Source organism: Palaemon carinicauda, chromosome 5, assembly GCF_036898095.1.
Source record: "Palaemon carinicauda isolate YSFRI2023 chromosome 5, ASM3689809v2, whole genome shotgun sequence".
NCBI lineage: Eukaryota > Metazoa > Arthropoda > Malacostraca > Decapoda > Palaemonidae > Palaemon > Palaemon carinicauda.
Genome location: NC_090729.1, coordinates 60,027,816 through 60,035,233, shown reverse-complemented (window position 1 = coordinate 60,035,233; position 7,418 = coordinate 60,027,816).

The following is a 7,418-nucleotide window of genomic DNA, read 5'->3' as shown; positions in this document are numbered from 1 at the left end:
GTGGAAATAAGAGAGGAAATCCGCGACGAGGATTGGCAATGTGACATCAGCAACGAGAAACTTCCATTTAAAATTGCCGTTTCCAAACAATAATGTGAGGTTCTTGTAACGGTTGGTGGGTATCGCAGATCCTTTGGCAGCTAGCACGCAGATGTTGGCAGGCGTAGACAGACTACGTCATGTCCTAAAGAGTACCCTTGACAAAAGAGAATGACAAGCACCCGTGTCTACCAAAAATTACACGTATCATGTAAAAAGAAAAGATTAGAAACCTGGGGTGCCACCACCACGAACGATGGCTTACTTACACATTTTCTGGCCACTGACAATCCTCGGCTTATTTCTTCGCGGCTGCCCCGAATCTGTAGTGGTAATAGCAAAATTGCGGGCGATGGGCGGCAGTAAGTGGCTGTAGAACTAATTGGTTGGGGCGTGAGCGAGTGTTGGGTGATGGGTGGCTTTGTCGCCGCTCCGGTTCGTCACGGGGTAGCCGTGTATGTCCTACGGCATTCCGGTCAGCTTCGGTTGATGTTGAATAGGCATCCTGTTTGTCAGGAGTGGAGGTCTTGATGGAGGTCTTGAAGGTAGTGAAGTGGCTGTCCACAAGGGCTTCGGCTTTGGTCATTAAGTCTTTTATTGGTAAACTATCAACATCGCGTATGGCAGCACGTACAGGTTTGTGTAAACGGGGTATCCAAAGGGCCCGGAGTAGGTTCACCTCACGCGGAGAGCAATCTGCGCCAGGTTGTAGCCGAGCGATACTGGTCATTTCCCTGAGGGCGAGCGAAGCCCTTTGGTCCCCCAATGGTTGTTGAGAGAGCTTAAAAAGCTTTGGTATTTGGGCGGCTGGCAACAGCGAGTACTCCTGCAGAAAGTATGTTTTGAGGGTGGCATACACTATTGGGGTGTCTCCTTGTTCACAAAGCCAGTCGGATATTTCCGGGAAGGTGTCCTCGGGTATCGCCGCGAGAACATAATCTGCTTTGGTGGTTGAGCGAGTCACGCCTTTGATGTGGAACTGGATTTCTGCGTGCTGAAACCAAGCAAACGTCTCTTCGCTGGCGAACAACAAAAGTTTCAATGGGGTGGCGCCAACTTCCGTGGAGTCCCCCATAGTACCAGTGACGGAGGGGCGGTGCGAGGGGGGGGGTTGGAAGGTGGGAGGAGATGGTCGACTTCCGGGGTCACCAATGTGATGGCCCGAGAGAGGCTGTGACTAAGAAGGCAGGATGAAGGCAACTGAGTAACTTTATTACAGAACATCCGTTTATATATACATAAACTCCAGGCAAAAAGGGCATATAAACATAATAGGTAATTTAATGTTAGTCGACAACAGTTAACACTGAGAAAAACAGACATGTTATTTCTGCTCCCTATCAGTGCTAGGGGAGAGCGAAGATACAAGCATAATATATACAAAAATGAAATGTCGTTACTATATACGATGGGTGACACACAGTTGGTACAGTATCATCATTGCACAAGACCTTAACATTTGGGGGCTATGGCATCTTATCAAAAAAGCCCCGTCCGGAGAAAACTAGGTAATCAACAAAAGATTAAGACTTCACCAAAAATATCTAATTTTTCATCAATCATTATTGTTTCTTGAAATGGTTAGAGCATTACGATATGTTAGCACTTTACATTACTACCAGTCTGTTCTCTTTTATATCTGCCTCTGGTCTGATGTTTTAAGGAGTTGTTTTCAATTAACCTTTTTTTCTCTGAATAGACTCCTGTATGCCAATTCAGCAATGAGCTTATTTCAAAATTACGCAAAGCTACCTCATCATTAAGACAATGTATCTTATATTTATAAATTTAAACTATATCGAAATTCCTCACTCTACTTATTTCATGATATTTGCTATACTTGAGACACTCATCTAAAGCTACCACCTCTGATTCTATGTAGATATCCAAAACAAGGAATTCTTAAGTATTTGCCCAATATTGCTGTTTTAGTAGATTCAGTAAGGTCACAACTGTGGTACAGGATCTGTCCGATTAAGTAATCCATGTGCTACCAAAAAAAAAAAAAAAAAAAAAAAATGATCTCTACTACTTCGGGAGAATACACTATAAAATATTGTAGATATGTTATTATTATTATTATTATTACTATCCAAGCTACAACCCTAGTTGGAAAAGCAAGATGCTATAAGCCCAGGGGCTCCAACAGGGAAAAATAGCTCAGTGAGGAAAGGAAATAAGGAAATAAATAAATGAAGAGAACAAATTAACAATAAATCATTCTAAAATAAGAAACAACGTCAAAACAGACATGTCATATAATAAACTATCAACAACATCAAAAACAAATATGTCATAAATAAACTATAAAAAGACTATGTCTGCCTGGTCAACAAAAAAGCATTTGCTCCAACTTTGAACTTTTGAAGTTCTACTGATTCAACCACCCGATTAGGAAAATCATTCCACAACTTGGTCACAGCTGGAATAAAACTTCTAGAGTACTGCATAGTATTGAGCCTCGTGATGGAGAAGGCCTGGCTATTAGAATTAACTGCCTGCCTAGTATTACGAACAGGATAGAATTGTCCAGGGAGATCTGAATGTAAAGGATGGTCAGAGTTGTGAAAAATCTTATGCAACATACATAATGAACTAATTGAACGACGGTGCCAGAGATTAATATCTAGATCAGGAATAAGAAATTTAATAGACCGTAAGTTTCTGTCCAACAAATTAAGACGAGAATCAGCAGCTGAAGACCAGACAGGAGAACAATACTCAAAACAAGGTAGAATGAAGGAATTAAAACACTTCTTCAGAATAGATTGATCACCGAAAATCTTGAAAGACTTTCTCAATAAGCCTATTTTTTGTGAAATTGAAGAAGACACAGACCTTATATGTTTCTCAAAAGTAAATTTACTGTCGAGAATCACACCTAAAATTTTGAAAGAGTCATACATATTTAAAGAAACATTATCAATACTGAGATCCGGATGTTGAGGAACCACCGTCCTTGACCTACTTACAATCATACTTTGAGTTTTGTTAGGATTCAACTTCATACCCCATAATTTGCACCATGCACTAATTCTAGCTAAATCTCTATTAAGGGATTCACCAACCCTAGATCTACATTCAGGGGATGGAATTGATGCAAAGAGAGTAGCATCATCTGCATATGCAACAAGCTTGTTTTCTAGGCCAAACCACATGTCATGTGTATATAGTATGAAAAGTAATGGGCCAAGAACACTACCCTGTGGAACACCAGATATCACATTCCTATAATCACTATGGTGCCCATCAACAACAACTCTTTGAGATCTATTACTTAAAAAATCAATAATAATGCTAAGAAACGACCCACCCACTCCCAACTGTTTCAGTTTGATAACAAGGGCCTCATGATTAACACGGTCAAAGGCAGCACTAAAATCAAGGCCAATCATACGAACTTCCCGACCACAATCAAGGGATTTCTGTACAGCATTGGAGATTGTAAGAAGGGCATCACATGCTCCAAGGCCTTTACGAAAACCAAATTGCAAACTAGGGAGTAGATGATTACCTTCAGCAAACCTATTAAGACGTTTTGCCAGAAGACGTTCAAAAATTTTAGATAATATGGGAGTTATGGAAATTGGGCGGTAATCAGTGGGACTTGAGCTACCACAAACACATTTACATAGAGGAGTAACATTACCAATTCTCCAACTAGTGCTAAAAGCTCCTCTTCTTGCTAACTTGCGCAAAATAACAGATAACTTTGGAGCTAAGAAATCTGCTGTCTTTATAAAAAACAAAGGAAAAATACCATTTGGGTCTACACCTCCATAAGCATCAAGGTTCATCAACAGAGCTTTAATCTCACGAGATCGAAAAGCTAAACTAGTTAGTTTAGCCTCAGGAAAACAGGAATGAGGAAGTTCAAGTTTTTCATTACTCTGTTTACTGTCAAAAACATCAGCCAAAAGGGTTGCCTTTTCCTTTGGACAGTGAGTGACTGAGCCATCTGGTTTAAGTAAAGGAGGAACTGTTGCATCTACACCAAAGAGTGCAGATTTAAGGGTAGACCACCATTTATGTTCCTGAGTTGTACCAGAAAGTGTTTCTTTTATGGTTAAATTGTACTCCTTTTCAGTTGAGGCATAAACTCTCTGAGCAAAAGCTCGAAGCTGAGTATAGTTGTTCCAGGTCAAATCTGATCTGTTACCCTTCCAAAGTTGATAGGCCTCCTGCTTCTCCAAAAAAGCACGTCTACAATCATTATTGAACCACGGTTTGTCCTTCACTCGGTACCTTAGCACACGAGAAGGGATACGCCTATCAATTATGTTGACTAGATTCTCATTCAAAGGGACAACAGGATCTACACTATTATATAATTGTGACCAATTCAAGCACAAAAGATCATGTAAAATCCCATTCCAGTCTGCTTGGGATTTCATATAAATTTTACAAGAATATGATATATCAGGGACAGGCTGCTCAGTCTTCACTAATAATGAAATCAAGGCATGATCAGATGTCCCGACTGGAGAACCAACCTTACCAGTTATAACGCCAGGGGAGTCAGTGTATACAAGGTCCAAGCAATTACCAGACCTGTGAGTAGCTTCATTTATGATTTGCTCACAGCCTGATTCAGAGGCAAAGTCTAAAGCTCTTAAGCCATGGCGATCGGTAGGAGAGATAGAACTTAACCACTCCCTATGGTGAGCATTAAAATCACCAACAAAGACAAAAGAAGCCTTTCTATCATCTTCTTGTATCTTAGCCATAATGGTAAGAAGACAATCGAAGATAGAATCATCCATGTCTGGATTCCGGTAGATCGAACATAAATAAAAGTTGTTATGCCTGCCACAAACTTTTATTACCTGAATCTCATGACATCCACATTGATAGCAGGACTTATGAGAAGCAGGGTACTCGGTCCTAATATACACCGCCATTCCCCTGGCCCTAGGGATGGCATCACGTTTCAACATTATTGGCTTCTTGAAACCAGTTATAAGGAGCTCAGATGAATGCCTCATATTAGAAACCAAAGTTTCTGAGCACAAAAGAATATCATACTGTCTGGACGCAACTGTAAGGTCTTGGATATTTGCATGAAGACCACGAATATTGCAATACAGAAGACGACATTGACGAAATCTAGGACGTACTGGTCCCGGATTTCGCTCAATGTCTCCAGACAGCATAAGAATTAATAGAAATAAAAAAGAGACATCATACTTAAAAACTAGATTAACAAGAATTATAACAAAAACAATACGTACAGAATTATAAACAAAGTGATTGATGATACCCATAGACTATAGTAAAAAGTCGGAAAAACTGGTCAACATGGAGGAGCCGATACACCATGCAAGGCTAAATACCCTCCAGGATAGCCACTTCAACTGAAGGGAGGACAGTAAGGATGGTTTTGAGAAGAAAAAGAATCAGAAAAAGGAAAAGACAACCTCTTGATAAACCACCAGGCATCCATGGCCCTTCTATTAAGCCTGCCCAACACACCATTTCAAAAAAACAAGAGGAAGAAAAAAAAATAAGATAGAATAGTGTGCCTGAGTGTACCCTCAAGCAAGAGAACTCCAACCCAAGACAGTGGAAGACCATGGTACAGAGGCTATGGCACTACCCAAGACTAGAGAACAGTGGTTTAATATTGGAGTGTCCTTCTCCTAGAAGAGCTGCTTACCACAGCTAAAGAGTCTCTTCTACCCTTACCAAGAGGAAAGTACACTGAACAAATTGCAGTACAGTAATTAACCCCTTGGGTGAAGAAGTGTTAAGTATCTCATTGTTGTCAGGTGTATGAGGAAAGACGAGAATATGTAAAGAATAGGCCAAACTATTCTGTGTAAGTGTAGGCAAAGAAAAAATAAGCCGTGACCAGAGAGAAGGATCCGGTGCATTACTGTCTGGCCAGTCAAAGGATCCAATACCTCTCTAGTGGTAGTATCTCAACGGGCGGCTGGTGCCCTGGCCAACCTACTACCGAGTTATTGTAAGAATATAAAGTAACTTTACCTTAGGCAACACGAAATTCTCCATTTAGAGTAACCGAGTTATTGTAAAATTGAAAAGTAACTTTACATAAGGCAACACGAAATTCTCCTTTTAGAGTAACCGAGTTATTGTAAAATTAAAAAGTAACTTTACCTTAGGCAACACGTAATTCTCCTTTTAGAGTAAACCGAGTCATTGTAAAATTAAAAGTTTTTAACCGCAATTTCTTCCATGGGGATACCGTTACATGGGATGTAAATGTTTGATTTGACATGCTACCATCTTTATATGTGAGTGGAAACAACAACCCAAGATGATAAAAACAATTTGACTAAATATGTCCATAATTTATGATTTATAGATCCATAGGAAACAGCCATTGATGGTCCTGCTGAAATAGATTAATTAATAAACGGGGTTTAAAGTATATAATTAATTTTAAGTATTTGATAAGATCTTTAAAAAATTCATCCAGATGATTACCTCTTAATTCTAAGAAGGAATATCATAGAAAAGTCCGTGATTTCTTTTTCTTTAATATTTAGTTTCGTCCACAAAATCTGATTATATTTGTCGAATCAGATATTGTGATATGAAATTACCAATCAATGTGTAAAGATTTCAACGCTTTGGTAAATGCAAGAGTTTGCACGCCTCATTACAGAGTAAATTACATGTTTTCCTTTAATGATATTGTTTACAGGTTATTCATTTACTGAGAAAGATTCGTCACATCCCTGAAAATTTGTTTTTTTTACTGTATATACTCGTATATAAATATTTTCAAAAACAAATTCAGAATACAATTATTCTAAAAATTCTTGTTTTGGTTATCAAGTCACCTGCTTGTGTCAGTCGATTCAATTTCACATAAAAATTAATATCTTTGTTTACCACTTCATAAATATGTCTGTATGTCGAACCAATTTTGAAAACTAAATGAAAGGGTGATGATCAAATACAGTAGCAGATTTAAAAACACTTCAATCAAGAATGATTTTCGAAATAATAATATTGCGATAGATAGGATTACATGTTCAGAATGAAAGCTATATTATATCAGCCAGTATCTAAAATCATGGCTGTAAAAATCAAATTGAAGATGGCTCTATATAACAGGAACGTTAATTAATTACCTGCTATCCATTGTCAAGAATAAGGTCATAGAATCAGCTGGCCAATGGCCGAGACACTAATATAAGATTATTAATTTATCAAAATAAGTATTCTTGAATCTATTTTTTATAGCCAGTACTCAAGGTCGAAATTTAAATGTAAGCTATATATATATATATATATATATATATATATATATATATATATATATATATATATATATATATATATATATGTATATATATATATATATATATATATATATATATATATATATATATATATATATATATATA